The sequence below is a fragment of the Lytechinus variegatus genome, chromosome 11 (assembly GCF_018143015.1).
Source record: "Lytechinus variegatus isolate NC3 chromosome 11, Lvar_3.0, whole genome shotgun sequence".
NCBI lineage: Eukaryota > Metazoa > Echinodermata > Echinoidea > Temnopleuroida > Toxopneustidae > Lytechinus > Lytechinus variegatus.
The window spans coordinates 34,927,199-34,953,246 of NC_054750.1; the positions used below are offsets into that span (position 1 = coordinate 34,927,199).

At 37.3% G+C, this 26,048-nt stretch overlaps 1 long non-coding RNA gene across 1 annotated transcript; it reads left to right on the forward strand.

Moving 5' to 3' along the window:
• Positions 1-1,232: 1,232 nt before the first annotated feature.
• LOC121423808 lies at positions 1,233-22,029 on the forward strand. Its single transcript, XR_005971312.1, has 2 exons — positions 1,233-1,358; positions 19,990-22,029. It is a non-coding gene; the product is annotated as an uncharacterized LOC121423808 (long non-coding RNA).
• Positions 22,030-26,048: the final 4,019 nt, after the last annotated feature.

Below are 26,048 nucleotides of genomic sequence, written 5' to 3' on the forward strand. Positions count from 1 at the left end.
AAAAGCAAAGAGGGATGAGAAAATATAGAGTTCGATGGTTTGAATAGACAAAATTATTCTTGCATGATCGCATTTCAATCGAATTGTTGTATTGTAATTAGTTTTAGTGATTGTTTTTATTTGTTCGTTGTTATGTTGTTAATGACATCAATACAACATTTGATAACAAAAAAAATTACAAATGGAATTAATGAAAGACATTTTGAAAAGAAAAGAAATTTTTCTGGAACATGATTGTCCTCACTATAAATCTTATTTTTGCTGCAAAGCACACTCTTTAGTCCCACTCTTAATTATTTACAGAAATGTGTCATGAATTTCATGTTACGAGGAATCGCTGGTGCTATATATGATATTTTTTTACCTTGCTTATTTTTTTTTCGGCTGTTGTGAGGAAATTATTTTGCCCTGTATGAGGGTGAAAAGTTAAACTGGTTTTGACACCAAATTATCAATCTTCTGCTCAACCATTGGCCTAAAGTGTAAAGATGTCCCCCAACTCCTTCCTAACAACTTAAAAAGCATGCAATTCATTTAATCACTGCAACGAGCGAAAGATGTTTGCAACTCATTAATCATGGTTATCTCTATAGTATTAATTGAATCATCCTTGTCATAGCTATGATAGCTGGATTGGGAAATTTTGGTTTGTTTAATTAAAAAAATTACAACAAATTTCTATTTATTTAGACGTAAAAATTGAAGCTGCAAAATCACTTTTAAATCTCTATAATTAAGATCTTTAAATTTGATGTAATATGCTTTACACAATAGGATTATCAAGATGATACGAGTTCTAATGACGTTGTATTTTGTTCCGTCTTAACAATCCCAAAACACTTTCCTTTACATGAAGGTGTAGTTTAAAGCATGTGGGTCTGATAAGCAGGATAAAGTGTATATAAAAAGTCTCTAGAGAGATTTCTTTGCCAGAAGCGTTTGGTTAGATTGACCCAAAATTTCATATTTTGTCATTGTTGAAAAATGCCATCAGTTTTCCTGTTTTCTCTGTTAATGGAACTTTTACTGCTTGTTTTCTATATAAATATAAACTTATATTGCCCTTAAAAATTATCTTTATCATTCCTTCTGCTCTTTCATTTTCTGTCCTGTTCACATAACATTCAAAAACATTTACTCAACTTCTTTCCTTTTTATCTCCTATTATTGTCTCCATCCTTCTGTCTACCTCCACCCATCCATTCCTTCTCACCCCCCCCCTCCTGTACAGGGTGAGGTATCCGTGGTCGACGAGTCACGACGGGTCATCGTTCAGGCGGTCCATGAACTCTATGATCGGGAGGTCACCACACCGTGGCAAGACACAGAAACAAGAACTTGTACCATCGTCTTTATAGGTAAGAACTATCAAATACTTCTCAGTATATGTTCTATATTATTAGGTGTGCTTTGAAAGCAAAGGGGAAGAGCAGTATCGAAAAGGCTTCAGATATTTTATTCAAAGCAGAAACGGTACATTACAGATTATATAATATTTACCGTAAAGAAAAACCTATTTGAAAATGACCGTATGATGATGAATCTTTTTAACGATTTCATGTAAAATCAGGCAAGATTTTTCCAGATAATTAATAATAATATTACTTCAAAAAAATAATTGCCATGATTACTATTGACGATTTGTGACTCCATTTACTTATTCACAATTAAATCAAGGGTCAGTGTGTATTCTTAATTCACATCTGAATAGGAAGTACCACCCCCCCCCCCTCAAAAAGAATCGGTTTCAAACGATACTCGTGCCTGGCCGTTGTGATAATCTTTCCGCCCTCAACGTTAAAGTATAGTCAATGTAATCGGTATCGCAAGTTTTTCTTCTTCTTCAAGTATGATCTCTGACAAAGTGATGAGTGCTATGTTGATCAGCAGTTCAAGTTTCATTGTTTCAAATGCTGTAGATTCAACACAATGACACAATGGGAGGAGGCTCTAACGAATGCAAGACTAGTGTTTTGACAAGGTTAAAGATACTTACTTGGGTTGAGGAAGTTAACAATTAACCTTTGTGCGGAATCGTGCCAAGATATGAACATACCCCTAATACTTCCAAATGCTGCGTCCTACAACATTTGTTAGAGATAATCAAATAATTGTAGGCTTATGGATCATTGTTTTTCTTGACTTTTCCCTATATTTTTGATCGTAGGGGGGGGGGGGTGCCTCCTGGAACAAACGCTGTGCATTGTGGTGTTGGGATTCTGTAATACTGTATACCAATTTCAGATAGTTACTGCTTGTACGTGGAAATTATGAAATCTTATTGTAGTTCTATTATTTTTTAATATCAATTCTGAATTGCTGGGGGAAAACAAATTTATCAATGAACCACCCGAAGGTTTAAAGGGTTTGCGAGATATTTTAAGGTTATTGTTGTGTCACTGCGATGGAGTGTAAGACATCGGCTCTTCCTTGTTCCATGCAGAACCAGAAGAAAACGATAGCTCGACATGCTTGAGGTTCTATTACAAGTTTTCTCATCATTCAAAAGAAAAAAAAATTCTCATCATAACTTTCGTCATTGTTGGTATTTCATCTTATTTAGTTGTAATTTCATTCTATGAGGAAGATTTTATACTGGTTGTCATCCATGGACATGAAGATAAGTTGTGTAATTGATGAAGATGGACTTTGATTAACAATTGATATTTACGTCCAGGGTTACAAGGGAACTGTTATTTTGGTGATTGAATCTATTAGTTTCAGGATCGGGGTAAACAGAATGCCTATTGGCACTCTCAAACGTGTTATCAGATAGGGAATGTTTTTAATTTCAAGGATGTTTGGTTTACGATGTAAGTATATCTAGAACAAACAATTATCTCCTAATTATACAGAGGTAGTTGGCCTAATTCTAAACAGGAAAGAGTGAAAATGAAAACATCCAATGTGATAATATCGTTCATTTTACATCAGACAAAGCCGACAGACCCATGTTTTGGTTTTTGATCAGATTCTTTGTAACTGTTTTCCGTTGTTTTATCCGAACGGTATCAGCACATAATCCCTTTGGTTGGCCGCCATATCCGTCCATCCATCAGCGGAGAGGGACTTAGCCGATCTGGGACTCTTTCTTCGCCGTCTCTCTCGGCGTGCAATCGTCCTGACGACCGCCTCCAGTGTGGAGAGCCCGCGTACAGTCGCTCGAGGTGGGGTTTTACGCAGACTCACAAAAGGTGGATGAATAAGAAGACAGGGAGCAAAGCACCCGCTGTGTTTGCCGAGCGGATTAGCGGCCAACCAAAACTTGTTAACGGGGGATCAGCCGGCTCGGAAGTAGCGCTCGATAGGGTTACTGCCAACAAAGTTTCAGCAGGGGTTCCTACCGATTATCTCGTTATATTCACACCTGCGTGATAAAGGTCTTAGTTGTGATAAGATAAAACTTTTTTGATGGACGTAAAAGACGCCGTCCTATCTGACTGTGCCTCGGTAACCCCTCACAGAGTGATTCGTTCATTTGCATCAAAGCACTAACAAAAACTATTTTGACAAGCTTTCAAAACAAAAGAGAAGCCTCGTGCGTTTGTAATCAAGATGGGATCAAAACACCATTTCTGTTTGATGCCGCTGTGTTGCGGTAAGATTATTATGTTGCTTTGTAGGCTTATCATTGCTTTAACTGATGTAATCAAACAAAATACCGTTCATTTACAACAGCTTGACTAACCGCTGTTGACAAGGTACTTGTGTTTGCTACTTTAATGGTTGGTTTTTATAGCGGGTTGTTGTGAAGTACCCAGTAATGATAGTGTCTTTGAAACAATATCAAATTGGAAGACAGACTTCAGTGAGTTCATTATGTCATTTTATTTAATGGAAAACACAGGGAAACCTAATAAAGAGTCGTCAATAATTGATAAACTTCAATCTTTATTTCTTTACAATTTTGAGGACTTTAGGAAGGCTGATTTGGGGTCTCTGGTGATGTGTTGTAGCTATGCAGGAGCACAGGGTTTAAATGTTGTGATTATTGTTTCATAATCCCACACTGGTTGAGGACCTTGGGCCTAGTTGGATAATCCTCCCACCCGATCCCTCATCAATCGACTCTCCCTATGGTACATGACTAAAGTAACCCCAATGTAATTTAACATGAACCTACATCCTTCGTGAAAGTAGGCCTAATCCTATTTCTCTATGCTGAAAGTATGACCTTTCTTTCATTTTTGGTTTTTCAGTTGTATCTTTGTTATCTAATAATTGGCCAGTTAATTTCCTTAGATAAATAAATTATGGAATAAATCATTGATTAATTTCATAATAAACCCTCACGATGTCATAAATGCGTGCACAAATAAATATAATTCTTACCCAGTGTTCCCTCTAGGTCTTTGGGTTGCTCATAAATTCATTCTTTAAATAGTTTACTTTAGACAAGATTTGTCCAATCCAACCTAATCATAATAGTTGATATTATCAGATAAAGTTCACACTTCCTCCCAAGTAACGAGTGTTTTAAGGTTGTTATGCAGGTGACAAAACCGTGTTATCAAGAAGAACGAAAACGAAACATTAGACATAATATCGAGAATGAATAATTGTTTGAATATTGTCAAGATGTGATGGGACCAAGGAAAAACAAGGAACTTTTACAACCCTCCCCTAATGGTTATCTTCATTTGGCATATTTTCAGTTGTAATCATTTATCTGGATAGTTACATGAACAAAGATCATTTGATAAGAACAATAACATTCGAAACAATTGCACACACACACACTCAAGTTTTTTTTAGTTATTTTGAAAAGCTTTAATTTACTCATTATGTCAATGAAATCATAATTAATTATTAAGATAATTCAGTTTTTTTATCTTTTAAACGCATTTTGCGTTATTTTTTTAATTTCGTTTCGTTTACATATTGTTAATCGCCTTTAATACGCAAATTTATCAGGCAAAATGTTCTTAAAACATAATAATACCACTATTACCACTAACCCCATTTCTGTTCTACTGGTAAACTGTGGAAATTTCTCAGTAATCATTTCAAATATCCTGTAAAAAAATATTCGAGTGACCTTGAATAAACTTGACTTTGATCGACCTACTTCTGTCGAACCTCATCGAAATCCCCGTCAGAGGAACCAACCCCAACCAATCAAATATGTATGACGAATCGCAAGATGAATATCCCATTCATTTTATTTCTCTCAATCTTCTTCTTTTGTCGATGCGATGGTCAAGCATTCATAGATGAGATTCTCAAGTGCCCTTTAATCATATACAATAGTTTATGAATTTATTATGTGGGGCTTGTCAAGAAGTGATTGACATGTTGTATAGCTTGTTGAATAGTGAGAGCACTGGCCTACCATACTGAGAAGGATGGGGGGGGGGGGTGTCCAGAATTTAGAGGGTATCATGTTGCATCCATTGTATGTCTTCCTGAGCAATGCGACTTGAACTAGACATACCTGTAACAACTGGTGTTACGCCCAGTCTGAAGAATCAAGCGCCTCAAAGAGAAAAAATGAGCAAAAGGAGTTTTAAAAAATCTTGCAATTTCATTAATGGTGAGATGTATACTTATTCAAAGGAAATAGGGGTATACTATAAGGCGGAAATCATTAAACCCCACTATTCTGTAACAAAAAAAAAATGTGTCACTCATTAGACACTGTTACGTTCTTGATGAATCACACACTCACACACTCAACACTACCCATCATGCCCCAACTCATGGATACCCCGTACCACACCACCTTCAAAGGTAATAAAAACATTTCTTTAGACATTTAGAAAGGATGTGCGCAGTTGGGTATATATCTGGTAGGTAGAGGAGCTTTTACCATGCGGTCATGATTTGTTGTTAGTTAATTATGTAAGGGGAAAGAATTAGGAGGAAGAATGGGCGATAAAGGGATACAAAAGAACCATCCCCATTTGACATAACTTCCATATTCAATATAACCTAAACCAAAGACCAACCTCTCCTAGAAAGTGGTCTGCATAAGACGTTTGCTCATCACAGTGGCCATTGAACTCAACAGGATTTTGACAGACAGTTTAGATGTGCTTCAAAAAGTGACCATTATTGAAATGATAAGCTAAGATTTTTGAAATGGATGACGCGGGGAGTGTATCACGTCCCCTCGTGAATGAATATTTCAAAAAATTCGTCACATAATGCGCGTCTTCCATAATTTCACGTTTTGTTTTACAGCTGTTAACATCGCAGCATTGCTGGCTGTAAGTGAGTGTTCCAAAAGATTTATGACTCAGATGAAGTTTATTCAAAATATTTGATTTGTTCGTCCCTCACTTTCTCTCATTTTGTTTCCTGTCCTTGTTCATCATTCACTCTTCAAACTTCTTGTCCTAATTAGCAGCGACCCGCAAACGCGTTTTTCTCGCAGAGTATCGCATCGCAAACAAAATATTGCCGCCCTTTTCCCGGGCGAAACAATTTTCGAGACCTCCACACACAAAAATGTACAGCGGGAGAAAATGCCTATCTGTCACCACGCCCTAATTCTCTCATTTTCTCCTTATTGCTGCGTATTGTTTTACCTCAATTTCAAATCCTATTTTGTCCAACGCCTATGGGAGAGAGTTTTCTTCTCTTTGTTTTGTTCTAATAGTAATAACCTTTTCTTGAAAAAGCAAGCTGTCTCTAATCTCTCTTGTTTTGCATTCCAAATGGGTCATTGGTACCTGTGAAGCTAAATTTGAGTTGTTTTTCTTTCCATTTAGGGTCTCTTTTTCTTTTACTTTCTTTTGATACGTTATACCAATGACCATAAGGTTAACCCCTAAGGAACATGGGGGCAGGAGAGTGGGTAAAAAACCCGTAATATATACACGGTACTGAATCATAAAATAAGTTGTGAGTTGAAAATTCTGATTGTAAATTCAAGCTAATCAGTTGTTGATAAAATATATTTGCAAATTTGAGGTTCATTTTCCTGAAATGAATTGCGACGCATCCATATTGTTAATTAAGTAAACATAAATTATGCTACCTAAAGGCAATGTTATCTATGTAAAGTAAAAAGGAATTTTCGTAGAGATATTGTAGCATTTATATTTCATGTAAAATGAATAGCACCTTTTTGCAAATTTATCTTATTAACAATTGAATCGGCTCGAATTTAATGTATTTTTATTTTCAACGATATTTTCAATTTTTTGATTAACTACAGTATGTTTCTGTTGCAACAACATTGACATAGTATTTTCCCAAATCACTTCAGCTTGTGCAATATTTGCAAAGTTGGAAAACTAGAAGTACATACACTTCTCTCTGTTTGATTACTATAAGACCTTTAAGAAAATTGCAATAAAGGTAGGTTTTTAAAAAGGCATTAGAGAAAAGAGAGGGTAGAAAAGAAAGAGCAACTTATGTTATCGAGAAAGAGAAAGGATTCGAAGAATGGTGAGGAGGGCGGGCGGGCCGGGGGGGGGGGGGTGAGTGGGTTGTTTCTAAGGTACGATCATAAGCAAAACTTGTCACTGATCCACCCACAATCCGCAATAAAAGGGTATCAATTCCCCCACAACAGCCCGTGTTGAAGAAAACCTCATCTGCAATCGGGAGTGTATTTCCCCCTTGTCTTTTATCTTGCCTCGTCCAGTGCTTGTTCAGTCTCAGTTTACGATCAGTTACACCAAGTAAGCGGGACAATGCAACCGCTACATTTTATGAAGTGTACTGAAAAACTTTAGCCCCAAGCTGGTGGAGAAACGAAAATGTTAAGAGGCGTTAATTCGAGAACAACCATTCAAACAATAGGCGAGGTAACGCTTTTTATGCCAGAGCTATACCTCCACCCCTCACTACTCCTAACCTTTCTATCACACCAGAGTTTGACGGCTTGGGGTATTATGGTGGGCTCGTGGTGTTTTTAAGAAAACTGCTTCTTTGCCGTCTTTAAAAAACATTTGTGTAACAGGAGAAATTAAGGCGATTTATTCTAAAGCGTTTGTTATCATTGTTTTATACATTATCGCATTATCGAATAGCCATCAGCTATCGGCTGTGTGTAGTCGTTCCGCCTGGCTCTCTTAAGAAAATCAAGTGCAAAATAAAACGGTGAACTTATAGCAGACAGACGAATTAGCGTCTGGTGATATGTTAAAAATATAAGAAAATTATAAAAAGTGATAAAGGAGAAGATACTTTCACAGAAAGTTTAGAAAGATTATGCCAAAATTACATGATTTACATACAATATACGAAAACAAGCCAAAAGACAAAGTATGAGGCTAAAACCATTTTATATTCATTATAATTGATGATTGGAAATTCTGAATGTCACTTCAAATTATCTTGTCATTCCTGTAAAATTGATAATAAGTTTACTACAAGAAAACAGTTAATTATTATTTTTTGAGATTTTGGTTAAACATAAAAGATGATTAGATGTCAAGTATATTTCAACACATGCTTGCAGTCGTAAAATTATCATTTATTCGGTCAAAATGATGGACGAAATGACAATATAAAAATCAGTAGGCATGCTAGATGCAATTCGTTAGATTGAATATGTAGTAAACAAATGAGCGTGGAATGCTTTTTGAATTTGTAAATAAATTGTTTCTAATTAGTTATGCATATAATTGACTTCCTGTTGTATGAATTAGTTTCTTATCGATGTTGACCACTTTTCTTAAGAATGTTTGCAGATTGCTCTTCTCTCGAATTGTTATCAAAATTTAAATGTCTGAACATTTAAAAGTCCGAGGTTTTGCGCTGACAATAAATTTCAAACAAGAAATCGTTTTGTCATCTTAATGTAAATCTTTCAATTGTATTTTCATTCATCATGTTCATATTCCACTTTCCTTTTTTTTAATCTGTATTAATGGCGTACAGTATCGGCAAAAGACATTACAATCTAAAAGCTTGTTCGACACCCAATTTTGTTACTTATCTTCGTGCCCTGATAGTCTCACATAAAGGCACGGGTATTATTTTCAGTTGGAGATGTAGCTGATAACTCAGATTCAACCTCCTTACCACTCCCCATCAACCATTGGCCATATGTCACTCTCTACATCTCCACTATCATTACAAATTTGCATACCTGCAATACCCAGTTCTTCACGGAAGCATTGGAAGGTCTATTTTGTTGATCCGAGACGCTCGCTGGCGACTTTTATCTGTTTCTTCTACCCTAGACATCAGCCATCAAACGACTGAAGAACGCCCTACAAACATGGTTTCATTGAGAAAGCAAGAGAAATCTGAGCTGTATCAGTAACAGAGGAGACGATAGACACTTAATTTTTCAATAGCATGCAGCGAAAACTAATATTTTCCTCCCGCGCATATGTCTTGTTTTTAGGGGGCGGGTGAAAGGGTGTGACGATTGCTCGCCGTCGTCCTCATAAAGAACGCGGAAAGGAAAGAGTGATTTGATTGAGAAGAAAATAAAAGAGATAGCGACTGAGTAGGAAGTATGAAAGCATGATTTTGAGGCGGAAAAAAAATCATCGAAAGGGTACTTCGTAAATTATTTTATTTTGGGTTAAGGCAGGTTGCGAGGGGAGGTTTGTGAAGCATTAAGAGGTTGTTCGCTTCGATAACCAAGGCTGGCGTGCTTCGCCTAAAATAAGATGCGAAGCTTCGATTGATAAACCGCAAAATCTTGTCACCCTCGTATCACATTGATCATGTTGATGGAAATGGTAGCACATACACAAAGAACGAGAGAAAAATATTGACTTAAATCGCGATTTATTATTTTTTTTTTTTTGGGGGGGGTGGTAATCACCTCTATTCCACATTGTCTGTGGGAAGCTATTTTTTATTCAATCTTTATCATATCTTCAGTCAATCAAGATGCGGTTTCTTTTCTCTTGATCAGTCAGTTGAATGAAGTTATCTGCATAATGTGTGACAAGATTGAGTTATACAGCTACTCGAAACAAAAATCGTTTTACATCTTCCTACGACCATCAGGGTGAGACGAAGATAGGGATTCATCAAAGCCGAAGACAGCATCAGACTGTTGTTGGTATCCATTCTTCCACCACATCCAGTAGTGGAAGTACCCATACATTAATTATTGATCTGCTGATACCATAAGTGGGTTTTTATTTTTATGATTTTGTTGTAGATGTTTATTACTTAAATCAACAATGATTACTTCTATCATCCCCATACAGTATTCCTTTGGCATATATATCTGCGTCGCTATTGATAGTTGTACAGTATTGCAAAATATTTACGAGATAGGTTATAAAAGATGTTAAGCCTTTAAAAGCGAATTATATGGTAACAGGTTGGGTTGCTGATGCAGACAAAATTGATATAGAAGTCTGGTAGTCATAGTTGGGTAAGGGGAATAGGGATAGGGCCTACGTGTAGAGGCTTATTACTCTGCTTAATTTTTAAGATTGACCTCTCAATATTTGTAAGGTCCAAGTTGTCGAAAATGGCTTGGGAAAAAATTAAGAGAACAGGGACGGATTGGTGCAGCAGTATAACATGGGAACTATCATGTCAATTGATGTTTGCATTCATATTTGATTAAGTTAGACTCATTTCGCTTTTCTACCTTCCAAAGAAGTATTTTTAGATCTTTTTTGTTTCACATGACTGAGGATTGGTGATGTGTAATCACTTTATTTTATTAAACCGAACGCTTAGACAGTAATTTGGCTCAGATGGACAACACACAAGAAAACGCCGTTTTACACATCAAAACATGTGAGCTTTTCAGTTACGAAAAAAGAGTACCATGCAGACCAATGATATCTTTTGAAGACAATAAGATGCTATATATTGTTGCCCTTGATTGAATCCCGAAGATGAAAGCGTTTAGAAAGTGAAGGTTGATGTGTCTATACTATCTACATTCTTACATTTCCACTCGGTCGCCCTGTTCACTCGCATCGAGTATATAGCTTGCTAATCCTCACCCTTCTATGCACAATATGAAAGTTGTGATTTGTTTTACTTATTATGGAGCGTTGCGAGAATCTTACACCCAAGAACTCCCCAAACCGAGCGTAATATAGGGCAGTGCAAGAAAGCTGTACCCGTTAAAAGCAAATGTACTGCAAATTCTTGTTCAATCAAATTACTTTCCCTTGGTTTGAACTTAAGTTTCTTGCAACGCGCCATTATTTTGTGTTTTATATATAGGGAAGGCGGGGGTAAGTTGTGGCACTTTTCGTATTTTGCATGTTAGAATTGATATGACTTATAATATTGCAGTATGAAGTACCTTGCCTTTAAATTTGATTCTTTGAAAATATTATCACCTATATAACTTTCTACCCCCACACTGAAAGTCATTGTGACCTTTGAAAAAAATGATGTCAAATGGCTCAACTTGCCCCATCTGTGGGGTAAGTTGTGCCACCTTCTGGGGTAAGTTGAGCCACAAAAACTATGCACTAAAATGTATGCGGGAAGAACCAGAATGAGATTTTTTTTATGTTAAGTCTTTTCACTCGCTAATTCTCTATAAACACTAACATCTTCTAAAAGTAAAAGAATTAACATGTAAATTTGCTCCGTTCTGCCTGCATATCAATGGCTTTTAAGGTTTGTTTGTGTTTTATTATACATAACCATAGGAATTACCATGGCTCAATTTGCCCCATGTTGGCTGGCACAAATTATTCCAGTCCGAACTTAATGCGATATTTTCACATCCACACATTTCTTATGCATCCATCATAAAAGACTATGACAAAAATGAGAATCCATACCTGGACTATAACAATATTGTTCTTGTTTCTCTATTATTTTTAAAGATATGTGTGGTAAAAAGCACTGATCTATTTCACGACCTTTTTTTTTTACTTTTTTTGGCTGAAATTTGTATTTTTCCTTCTAAAAAAGTACTTTTCGTTTCAGAGTTGAAAACAATATGGTGGGGTCAATGGTTATGTAATGGGTGACACAAACACACTATCTGACTTATTCATTATTGGCCTGGGGGTGGTGGCTCAACTTGCCCCTATGCTCAACTAACCCCGCCTTCCCCTACATATAGCCAGCCTTTCTTTAACAGTTCAACCATGGAGCTATGGTTCAACATTTGGAAAGTAAGAGTCTTCTATAGACAGAACTACTTGGGAAGGATGTATGTAACCTTTAAGCAATATGAACCCTTGTCTCGCCGCCGAAAAGTACGCTCTAAATCCAGAATGACATCTACTGTAAACAAATAAATCTAGGGTTTTTCTTCAAGTAGGCTGGTAGATGCTAAACTCAAATCGCTTTTGATGTATCACTCCCCACATCCAGTTCAGACGGCATAATATGAAAAGGAAATCTTTGAAATATAACGTCCATTAAAGGCCTACCTTTCCTGTTTGTCTTTTGACTGCGTAGATTGTTTCAGAAGAGAGGTGTCTTCTGGAACGTCTTCAAATATTCATTAGCTATTTGAATCTCAAACAACGGGCGAAATGGGTCCCGTAACATAAAGGTTAGCGATTAATCGCACGTTTGATTATCACGATCAATTGTACATTGTAGTCAATGCAATCAATCGTAGAAAAATGTTCTACGATCATTGCCTAACTTTGTGTGATGGGCCCCTGGTTAGGAGATGTTCTTAATCTCTGTTGTCAAACTGTGCATTAAGAAGCTTTGCCAATTATGTATGAAACATTTGCATTAATAAGATACTTATTCAGTCCCCCGGGATTAATGTTCTACATCTGTCATGTAGGGCTATAGGGGACTACTATTGAAGATTTTATGGAAGACGAAATTGCAACGCGGAAATACATAGCAAATTGAACTTGACGTCGTCGACAAAAGATACACCTTGTGTGAACTGTTAAGCTCTTTCCTAGGTTTCATTAGAAAATACTGATCCATGGTATCATTGAATATTTATATATGAGTGAAATATCGTGGAAAAAACTCAATCACTCCGCCCATTTTTTTATACAATAAAACTGATAATGGTTTTGAATGTATGTTTAGATTGTGGATGTTGTCTTCACGGATTAAGTTTTTCACGGATTTAGTCTTTCACGGATAAAGTCTTGAAATGTTACAGAGACGGCCCTCTACGACGAGTATCGGGAAGATGAAGACTTGATCATGTTGAAAAGGAAAAAAAGGAGGCGATTAAAAGAGAATGACGCAGTGGACACGATAACAATTCTGATGAAAGATGAAGTTAGTCTGCCAATATGTATTCCTAATTAAAGATATGTCCGATGTCTGTGAGATTTGTTTGTCAATAATTCAGGGAAGCAAATTATTTTCGGCGTCTGCATACTATATTATGAAATTCAAAGATGGCAACAGATCGAGAACTAAACCCGTACGCTATTATATATTAATTTATGGTTATTTAGTCATTAATAGATCATTTACATTATAAATGATGTAAACTCGGTTTTTATACTGAATCTCGCGGAATCACCCATATCAAGAACTTATCTCATACAGCATATGTTATAAACATTTCTGATCGTTAATGACTGAATGATTAGTCAGGAAATATAATTTTTTGTTCGAGGGCAATTGAATTTTATTAATGCCCTCGCATGTTATCGATAAGTAACAAGGAGATTACTTGTGATTATGTTGTCTGTGGTTAGTTTGAGCTTAATGGTTAGCCTTTAACTATCCTCTGGAGATTAAGATAAATGGAATGAAGACCCTTCGAGAGCTAGCTACGTCTTGCCCCATCTCAACCAACATGACCAATTGGATTGGATGCTTTATTTTCCTTCTTTTTCTCTTTGTTGCCTATTGCAATTTGTGTTTTATTGCTCCGGCGGAGCTGACTGACATTTGGACTGGATACATCAGGGGCAATTATCTGACGACACAAATCAACCGTCGTAAAAACAACATTTGCCACATTAACCCAAATATCGGGGCCCATCCAGCGAAGTGCACCGACGATGTCTCAAGTCGTAGACCCACCACGACTACCCGAGCTTACAGTGTCCACTATCTGGGTTAGCGACATCAACCATAGCGAGATCGGTGAATGCACTGTTGGGTAGACGTTAACCAACGTCAGGAATGTTTTTATACAGGATAGATTTACGGAGTAGAGGAGACAAGCATGATAGGAGGATAGGGTGTGTAGGGGGAGAGAAAGGAAAGAGTAAAGGAATAAGAAGAAGGAGGAGAAGAAGAAGGAGAAGAAGGAGGAGGAGAAGAAGAAGAAGAAGAGGAAGAAGAAGGAGAAGAAGAAGGAGAAGAAGAAGAAGAAAAAGGAGGAGGAGAAGAAGAGGAAGAAGGAGGAGGAGAGAGAGGAGGAGAAGAAGAAGAGGAAGGAGGAGGAGGAGGAGAAGGAGGAGGAGGAGAAGAAGAAGAGGAAGAAGGAGTAGGAGAGGAAGAAGGGGGAGGGGGAATGGTGTCGATGAGAACGCGGAAGAGGAAGGACGGGGCGGGAAGCGGAGGGGGGGGGGGGTCGGTGTGGCACATTATGTATACTATTTTCTTTTATTTCGTCTGACCCCACAACTACTTCAGGACCTGGTAATATAAACATGATTAAGCTTAGCAGTTGCATTTCTAGGAATGATTGCATCGATTATCAGCTCCATTGTAATGGCGAAGCTTCATGTACTAAAGGGGGCTGATCATGCCCTCCTCTACCACCCAAAATTACCACCCGAAGTCCCCATTTTCCCATTTTCATTCCAGTACAACTGATGTAGAGAAGGTTGATAGCTTGACCAGCGGTTCAGGCGCCATGCGTTAATTTGCAGAGCATGGTATGGGTTTAGGCGGGTCTGGGACGGGACAGAGACGAGGTTGTGTGTTTTCTTTAGGGTTTTTTTTTGTCCGGTAACCTGTATTAATAAGATATCCTGGCAGTGTACAAAATAACGTAATACGTACAAACAGTCCGAGCACGTTATCACGGAGCATCTTGTATGTGCTTCATATGTTGTGCGCGGCATAAAAATCTTCCCTGGTGTCCATTTCAGTATTTATAAGTCATTTCTGGATTGAATTTCCTTCAAAGGAGTCCTTCTAGGATTGTCACAAGTGACATAATGGCCTACTGACCGATAACAACTGAACATATTTATCCCATAATTCGGGCAGGTAGAATCTCCGTACAAAGTCGTATGGGAGTGATTTGAGAAAAGAAATACACTGTATGTGCAATATAGTAGCGTTTGAATAAACAAAAATTGTTTTAATTGAAGAGGAGTCTTGGTTGAAATTTACGCGTTAATTATAAAAGAAATATTCATGTTAACAATTAAAACCAGAAACAACTTTACCTTCGACTATACCAACTGCTATGGCAACTTCAACTACTACTACTACTACTACTACTACTGTTACTACTACTACTACTACTACTACTACTACTACTACTACTACTGCTGCTGCTGCTGCTACTATAACAACTATACTTCTAATTCTACTTTTACTTCTACTACTACTACTACTACTACTACTACTACTGCTGCTACTACTTCTACTTTTACTTCTACTACTTCTACTTCTACTGCTACTACTACTTCTACTACTTCTACTACTACTACTACTATGATAATAATAATAGCGGTATTTATAAAGCGCCTTTTGTCTGAGGATACAAAGCGCTGCTATTATTACCCCGGCTTTAGCTCGAGCTGCCATCACCGGCGCTCAGTGCATGCAAGGAATTCTGCTGCAGCTTCTGTTTCTGCTTCTATCACTACCATTGCTTCTACGATGCCACCTCTTCAACCACTACGTCTACATCTACTGCTGATAATGATTATGGTATTAGTGATATCTTACGAATTTACTACTGGAAGGTTATGATAATAATGATAGGTATTTGTATAGCGCCATCTATCTAGAAATGATCTATTCCGAGGCGCATTGTTATTTTTACCCCGACTACTTCGATCCTAAAAGCGTCCGATGTATGCATACGGTTGCAGACGGACATTATATTTAAATAGCTGCCACTTATAAGTTGTATACACAATAAAAACTCTGTTTCAAATATGACTAGGATACTACGGACTACTCCTTGGTTTCTTCTTTTTTAATTTATTGAAGATTGAATATAAAAATAAAAACTTTGTTCTTTAGGATTTCAACCACTTGTTTGAACTGTGAACAACTACTGCCTAATTCAGACCATGAAATGCCCTGTGTAAAACTTTTTAACAGCAGCATACTGTGCAGAAAACTAGCGAGTGTACACTTCGTACCCCAAATTCATTTTAATTTGTTAGGATAAATGACAAAATAAAATAAGATGAAGAAAATCCTTTGTACATGGATAGTAAGGAATAATGTAATGAATTTATAGCGTGTCTAGTTGTAAGACAAGCTTGGTTGGGGGGTAATAACTGGTGACTGCAGATGTACGTCCGGCGTAGGATTAGAAACTTTCGACTTTAAATGAGAATCGATTGATTCGAATAAGATGAAGTCGTTTAACGGGGATAGAGTTCCATTTGGCTTTGGAAACAGGTAGATTGATTTGAAGACCACCGCATTGCCGGTCTCAGTTTGACAATAGACGAGCAGACCTGTGCCCACAAATTTCAAGATGTCTAATAGATTGATACAAGATATTACCCTTTATAACCCGAGCGATAAATGACTTCTGTTTGATGAAATGACCATGAGTTGTCTAAAGTCTTTAACTCTCTTTTTTTTCAAAAAAAAATCCACTCTCCTATCTCCCCTTTCTCTCCCTCTCTCTGTATCTCTCTTTCTCTTTCTCCGTGTGTCTTACTTTGTCTCTCTTTGTCCTAGTTTCTCCCATTCTCTGTGGACGTCTCCCGACCCTCTCTCTCCCACTTCTCTATCCCTGACTCTCCTCTATATCTCGTGTGTAGTGATTGGTAATGCGATACAGTAAACGTATGAGCCTCCAGAGATGGATTGCCCCCATTTCTGAAAATTACAAATCACAACATTATTGCGTCTGGCCTGGGGAGGGAGAGTGGATGGCACAAAGTGGGACAAATCACGTGGGTGGACAGACCTTACCTTTAAAGAGAGAATCTCCATCATATATTTTAAAAAAAATCTACAATAAAAGAATGCTCCGAGCGAGAGGAACACGCCGGTTCAGGGTATCATTCAAACTGGCATAATCGTGTAAATGTATCGTCTTTACTTTGGTATACATGAAATTTATGAAAGATATTAGTCTTTCCAACCATAGATACATGTAGCTGTGTTCGAAATGACCACTTATTACATATATATTTCAAGTGAGAGGGAACAAGGGAGGTAGTTGAATAAAAAAAATTACCGAATGTCTTATTTGCATTATACTGTAATTTGCTCTGAACTGTAGATTCATCTTCGTTTGGTGAATTTTGAAAAATCTCTTGTAAGTTGATTCTTTGATCAGCTAGATTGCACATTTATCTGCAGGTCTATATTAGATGAGCTTTGAGTTGCAATATACCAGTAATGCCCCCATTACACACTTTGCTTCTGTCTCCATTTTCTCTATTCTTTGAAAATGATAAACTAAGTGTAAACGAATTATTTTACGTGTTCATTCCTTTTCCTCTCCACCATTAAAAAATACCTCTTTAAAAGTATTTCCCCCTTTTTTGACGGGGATGGGATCAGTATCCTCGATGTAAATGAAAGGTGTTCTATAATGTCATGATTGTGTTTGTGTATATATGACACATCTTAGTCATTGAAGGTCAACTCTCTGAATTTGTCTATACTGAAATATTAATGAATTTGAATGAATTAAATGATAAACGAATTAGTCAATAAATTGATACATGAATAAATTGAATAAATAGATAAGCACTTAAATAGATGAATAGATGATTTAATGAATATCTCGATAATAAAGCTTTGAAAAAGGAATATTCTAGTGTATCTTTAAGGTCTTGCAGGGGGGGTGTATATTATCGCAAATCTGACGTATCTAGAGCGCGCAGTATACCGTACGGCATAGAAACATGTTTTGCCTATTTGAATCCAATAAATCAGACATAACTTTGAACTTATGCGGGATGCGATCTCTTTTCTCTCAATCTATTATTATAGCCATGCACTTTTCCGTGGGGCAGTCAGTCCACATTTCCTCTCGGCTACTAATTCATTCCAATTAATCACTGCAATCCAACGGCCGTATTTGATAGATCTTGGGCCTTGTTTCAATTCAGGTCTCATAATTCTTAGATTAGGGGCTTCGAAGAAAGTTAACACTTGCTTTCATTTGCTTCTGTCCTCAGCCGGGATTCGAGAATTTAGGTTAGGGCTTATTTTTTTATCCAGTCGCAATCTCAGAAGTCCAGTTTTTTAAAAAGGTTCACGGGGGGACTTGATTTGTTAAGCATTTAACATTCTTAATATAAATCAACCAATAAATTTGCTTTGGGTGATACCTATCCTGTGGGGTTATAGGATTCATTTTGTTAAGCTTTGAGTATTCGTAAATCCAGTAATAAATTGCCGTTTTCTGTATTATGATTGTTTTATTTTGACAAAAAGTAACACTGTAAATGAAGACTGTCTAGACTCGATGCTATATTTGAAAGGGAACGATACATTCGAAGATTATGCATATTTTTCATGATGAAATAAGTGAGTTGAGTAGGATTAAAGAATTAGTCTCTCACGTCTCGTTTGTAATCAATCCATCAATTAATCGTGAAAGTTCGATTATAAAGTCGGTCAAATCTGCAGTGCATGTCTCATATGTAAGTAGGTCACGTTGAAACCGTCGTAAGGTTATACAATGGTTAATGTTTCTCATGTTACTGCCAAATTTGTTTTGATAATTTTGATATATATGTAATCTTGGTGAATTTTACCTAGTTGCTAAGGAAGCATATTCGTAAAGTATCGTTACCATTGGCCTTTAATTATTTTTTCGCTGTTGTTGATTTTGTATTCCTCAATTACGAAATCAGTCAAGATTCCATATCATATCATATAGAACCTGTAACACGGTGCATGCCCCCGTGACGATTTCTCTGTCAGCTTTTTTTTTAGAAGTGGACCCTTGATTTATTACATTTAATTTCCAATATTTATTAGAGACAATTTGGTGATAGCCCGTTACCATTTCAGTCCCATGCCGATATCTATATGTTAATAATGATAATAATATTATGGCCCATTTATATAGCGCAGCTACTATGATTTCAGATACTCTACTGCTCTTGATACTAAGTATCATGTACCCCAGCCGGCTGTAGATGAGCTGCCGTATATAGGCGCTAAAGCATTCAAGGAATAAATCCTACCGGGTACTCATTCACCTCACCTGGGTCGATTACAGCGCAGTGTGGGTAAATTTCTTGCTGAAGGAAACATGCCATGGCTGGGATTGGAACCCACGACCCTCTGATTGAAAGACGAGAATCGTAACCACTAGACCACGACGCACCCACGTTATGTTACTACCACTGTTATATCCAAGAGGGCGCTTGCCATCCTGTCACAGATGCGCCATCTCTTGTCATGGATATCCATTGAGTTACAGTGTTCCGGGTGACTCTGGCCTTCTGCTTGACACCACCCAAGACGTGTAAGACCCCTGGTTGACAGTGAGGACAATCCCATCAAAAACAACAGTGATCATGGTGAAAGTTTGCTTGTTGGAGTCGGGAACTGTAGTTCATTGTTGACAGATATCCTATACGCTACGTTGAGAGGCTAATATTTGAATGCCGTAAACACGGGTTTCATCTTACGCATCGCTAACGTCCCGATGATGTTATGTTATAGAGTCACAGAGGCCATGTCAGGTTTATGTGGCAATTGGTGCGAAGTGAAGCATAGGGGCATACCGTCTTGTCTCGTACCTTACATTATTGTAACACAGAAGATTGGATTGATGCAGCTCATGATAAAGACATCAATCGCATTATGAGACAATATCAGGAGAGAAATATGTGAAATGTTTGTTGTTTTTTTTGTCAATGGTCAAGACTCATGTCAAGACCAAATTGTCACATTTCTGTCACATATCCAAACTACCTTCAATAATGGTTTTCGTGGTAATTTTGAATACATTCACAATATTCATTTATCTTCTCTTGACCCACATCTTACCCCTCTCCCACCCCTTACCTGATACAGGTCGCAACTTGGATGAGGACGCTTTGAAGAAAGCCTTTAACAATCTACTAGAAGGGCAGGACGAGACTATGGCTCACTGACATCCACGCTTCACCATTGGTCATTAGTTACCCTCAACGTCGCTTCTTTTAATGTCATCTACAAGACAATTCTTAGATCAGTGCTACAAATAGCAATTATTGTTCCCTCGAATACGATATTGACAAAAGTTATGGGCGAAAAATGAACAGACGCATATTTCTGTGGCAGCGGTGGGCTCTTTCATAAACCTACAGGTCACTTTAGGACAACGAGATTCTGAATTGCCTTATTGTTAACCTACATTTGTTTCATTCAGCTTTAAAGTTTGAATATTTTTCAAATACCCTCATCTAAAATGTGGCAAACGAATGATTCGCATTCAGAAATTTTGTGTTAATAGTGATATTATATTCCAACTCTTTGCTTTTGCGATTCAATATAAATAAAGGCCTTCGTGGACCTTCTATATTCCAGTCTTTCGTAAAGTTATGTGTAAATTTACAAACGATGTCCTGAATCCTTGTTATGGGTACTAACTCGGTTATTTCAAATTATCAACCGTGTTTGAGTGACTGTCGCCCCAGATAATGTCGTTGCATAACTTGTGAAGGAGGTATGGATTCATGTAACCCAGGAATTAAAGAAGGAACATTGTCCTCAGAGTTTATGTGGATCGGAGCAATGGTTGGAGATGCAGGATTAGAAGTTTGATAAATTATTTCATTCAAAAGTCAACAAAGTGCGCCTGATTCGCTTTCCATTTATTTTATGCCCTTCGTTCATTGTCGTTCGCACAACAATCGTGACTTTCTTTGGCCATTACCCCTGTTTCACAAAACTTATCAGTAAGTTTATATCTTCCCCATACATACATTAGTTGTTCATGGTCAATCAAATTTTGGTGAATTATAACAATTTCTTGTAAGGTGTCACTGCACCATGTTTTGTGAAGCAGGGTCCGTGATGCAGAATAGACAAAGTGTAACCAGGCAAGTCCCACTTCCCTAGTATATAACCTACTTTAACTTGCAATTTGCATACCTAATACTATGAATTTCACAATCGATAATCTCCCATCATCTGATCATGTTCAAATACCAAGCAATATGCATTGAAATTAGGGGTAGGAAATGACAGTTTAAATCAAAATACGACAAGAAAAAATGTATTTCTTTCTTAATTATGTTCTAAAATTCACCCTTTTTTCATTTTCTTTGACAATGAATGTTATACATGCTATGCAAGAAAGATGAAACCTTGCCGCATCCCACAGAAATGTAGACTGAATTCATATCAAGTCTATACTTACATCTGTTATTGTCTTAAAAGAAAAATACTCAAGAGGTTTTGATTGGAAGCAACATGATCAAGTATCTCATGGAAAATGATATTTTTCCATCACCCGCCGGGTGTACTTTGAACGCTTCGACTTATTTTCAGGACTAAACACCATAAATAAATATTTATTCATGTCAATTCAGCACAATCTTCTCCATCATTGTATCTTATGAAACAAACCATTTGGATAAAATAACAATTACTCATTGAGTTGAGCTATGGACCATTAGAAGGGCAATGACCCGATAGGTCACACACCAAAGCTGTAATAGCCCCATGGGCATATTCGTTTATTATTAACTCAAATTAGTGTGTTCATTATGTCAAATTACTGAAGGTAAGCGAGGGAGGGTGATTAAATAATTGATGTCTACAATTATTTTGAATATTTTCACACTTGTGTTCATCGACATGAACCCCTGATTACTTTAATATTTTATTCTGGAGCATTGTTGAGAACAGTGCGACAGATTCAGTCATTATTTTACCCCTTCATGGCCTTCCTTCCCCTTTAGACCAAACTAACCAAGCGAACCCTAGCCATTACAATGATAACCATGTTTATACCCTTATCCATAACTAAAATAGGAATAGTGCGTCCATTCTATTTGTCATACATGTAATATATATATATTAATGTGTTACATATGCGTGATTATTTCTGATGAATAAAGACTTTTATAGAAAAACAAATGTAAATATCTATCTTTTACTATGTGTCTTCAATTATTTGATGTTTCTTGGCATCTTTCTCTTCAATTTGTGACAGTGAATATATCGATCCCGCGTAATTGTAGTTCAATTCCCGACACATCGAAGTCGATATTTGGCACCATTGTGTTATATGATGATTATCAGGATGGTGGAAATGATCAGGATGATGATGATGATGGTGGTGATGATTGTAATGGTGATGATGATGATGATATCGGTGATGTTGGTGGTGTTGATGGTTAAGGTGATTTAAGTTGATGACGATGATGGTGAAGATGAAATGGAGTACGATGGTGATAAATACATAAGACAAAGCAATAGATAATTTAATGTAACTATATAAAAATAGCTCAAAGATATTTTTTCAGGAAGAAAAGAAGACACCCACCGTCCCTCCCCACTTTCACCAACCTTTGTTTAAGTCATCTCAAATACATATTCATGAGACTCGTAAGAAGTTTGCAATACCTGTCCAAATTATGGACATGTACCTGTAAAATGAGTTCATTGTTTGAAATGTATACATGGCTAAATGCATCCAGTAGCTGCACTGATTACCATGGAGCGGTAATAGGAGATTTTTATGAGAATCATAAATCAAAAATCGAGGCAATATTTTTACAGATCGCCCACTGTTGGCGAATAAATTACCGTGAATACCGGTAACCTTGTTCGAAGCGAGGGATTTATGATTGGAGAAAATATGGCGCGAACATCTTGAATTGTGATCAAAACGCCACCAAACCCAAGGTGAAGAACATAAATACCTCATCCACTGGGTTCCCATTGGTATGGTATTAGTCTCAATATTTGAACCACTGAAATCAAAGTTATGATAACCCAACAATCTTTATTTAAATTTCTCAATGGGTTGAGGCAAGGAGCTTCAAGCTCCTTGGTTGAGGGTAGCAGGGGCGTCTCTTTCCATATAACACCACCCCCCCCCCCAAAAAAAAAAAACTTAAAGGGCACATGGCAAACATCGGGCGGAAAAACATTTCGTAGGTGTCTGGTAATAACCGTAACTGCTATTTTAATGACGTTTGAGTTCTATGCTGATATTTTTCTCATTATTAAGCCTAATTATAGGTTCCAAAACTTTGATATCTACGAAAATTGTAGGCTTAATCATTGTAGATAAAATGGAGATTTGATAAGAATATAGCTTCCTGGAAATTGTATTTGGAGAATGAGCCGAAGTATATAAAGGACTATTTTTTCTCAAAAGAGTCATTTAAAAAATGTATTAAATAGAGTACCTACTTCACATAATAGAGGGAATGCATCAAACTTAAAAGAAAATTGACATTTATTTAATAAAAAAAATTCTTTTTATTATTAGGTCAAACCTATCCAAAACTTGATTTTTATTTTTGAAAAATGCCAAAATTTGGCTCTACTATCGCCATTTGTTCCCCACAGAGTAAAAGCAAGGAGTTCTATCTCCCATCTCCCTGGTGAAAGGGTCTACATGTAAATTCTAACTATTACCGTGTTTGATCTAGGTGTGTGACGATAGGGTCCCTAACGTCACGACCAGATATTTCTATACACCGGTCATTAAAACCCTGGTTCGTCGTAAAATAGAAGTTAAACCCCACAAAATGTAAAGAGATTGGACGATGGTCAGTATAGATGACCGCTGTGCATGTCTGCTCCAAAATTTATGGCTACAGGGTCGAATGTTGACATATTTTGAGATGATTTACATGATAGGTTTTGGTACAATTGTAAATAAAAGATGACGTTCAAGGTCGCATTGCTTTTGAAAGGCTTTTGGTGAAGATTTCGTTTGGCAGTGAACATGGCACAAGTCGTTCAAATGCGCGGAAAATGGAGCAACAAGACTGGAATTTTGAAGTGGTACGGCATGGCGTATGTGCATGAAGGAATAAAACCAGTCATGAAAATAGATTTTACCCTTTTCCCTTCCATATTTTGGACATGGAACTGAAAGGGGTAGAGTACGCCACGTACATACACCTATATACACCAGAGAATATGGAGATATATAATGTGGGGGTATCAAGAGAAAAGGTCAATCCTACAAGTAAAGTTAGCGTGCATTTTAACATGATCGACTCACTCGTTTTCACATCACCCTTAGCAAGTATATCACTTGTAATGCATCGTTTCAAATTCTAAATGTTATGCTCGAGAAGAAGAATTTCGAATTTAGCGAGCGGTTTTGGAAGTATACGAGCAAAAGAAACGATCGAGCCGAAAATTATGGTAATTTTGAAATCAATGTACAGGATGTAGACATGACGAGATTTGGTCATCTGACCATCTCTCCTAAAAGGTCATCTGACCATCTCTCCTAAAAGATGTAGACATTATGACATCACAGATCTCGTCATCTGATCATCTCTTCTAAAAGATGTAGACATGACGACATCACAGATCTCGTCATCTGATCACTATGATCTCTTCTAAAAGATGTAGACATAACGAGATCCGAGATCTCGTCATCTGATTATCTCTCCCACGGGATGTAGACATGACGACATCACAGATCTCGTCATCTGATCAATCTCTTCTAAAAGATGTAGACATTATGACATCACAGATCTCGTCATCTGATCATCTCTTCTAAAAGATGTAGACATGACGACATCACAGATCTCGTCATCTGATCATCTCTTCTAAAAGATGTAGACATGACGACATCACAGATCTCGTCATCTGATCACTATGATCTCTTCTAAAAGATGTAGACATAACGAGATCCGAGATCTCGTCATCTGATTATCTCTCCCACGGGATGTAGACATGACGACATCACAGATCTCGTCATCTGATCAATCTCTTCTAAAAGATGTAGACATGACGACATCACAGATCTCGTCATCTGATCATCTCTTCTAAAAGATGTAGACATGACGACATCACAGATCTCGTCATCTGATCACTATGATCTCTTCTAAAAGATGTAGACATAACGAGATCCGAGATCTCGTCATCTGATTATCTCTCCCACGGGATGTAGACATGACGACATCACAGATCTCATCATCTGACCAATCTCTTCTAAAAGATGTAGACATTACGACATCACAGATCTCGTCATCTGATCATCTCTTCTAAAAGATGTAGACATGACGACATCACAGATCTCGTCATCTGATCACTATGATCTCTTCTAAAAGATGTAGACATAACGAGATCCGAGATCTCGTCATCTGATTATCTCTCCCACGGGATGTAGACATGACGACATCACAGATCTCGTCATCTGATCAATCTCTTCTAAAAGATGTAGACATGACGACATCACAGATCTCGTCATCTGATCATCTCTTCTAAAAGATGTAGACATGACGACATCACAGATCTCGTCATCTGATCATCTCTTCTAAAAGATGTAGACATAACGAGATCCGAGATCTCGTCATTTCATAATCTCTTCAAAAGATGTAGACATGACGAGATCACAGATCTTGTCATCTGATCATCTCTCCCACGGGATGTAGACATGACGAGATGATTATATGAACACCTGGGTGGCAAGCTTCGATAGAAATGGTTGTATCGGCCAGATATTAAAGTAAATTCGGTACAAAGTTTGATGCTGCAAAACGAAAAGTTTACTAGGGTGTTGTATTATCAAGAACATTTTTGTGTGTGTGGAATGAACATAAGATGCGCGTCGCAAAAATAATATTCATTGAAGAAAATGGGCCCTATATGCTGTCAATTACACGTTCAAAAGGGGTCTCTATCCAGTTGAGGGAGGTGAGGTTAATGATCCCCTTTCTCATTTTGATTTCATCGGACAATGAACCCACCATTACCAGGAGGTGATAAAACAGGGTACACCATTAGTTACTACCTTCAGCGGGTGGCAGCACTTCAGACAATGCATATCCACTCATCGCCTAGCCCACCCCACCCCCTAACCCCGACCCCCAGGATGTTAATGTCTTGTACCTACAACTAATATTATAATTGCTTATTCCATGTTATGATAGATTTATGGCGTAGGG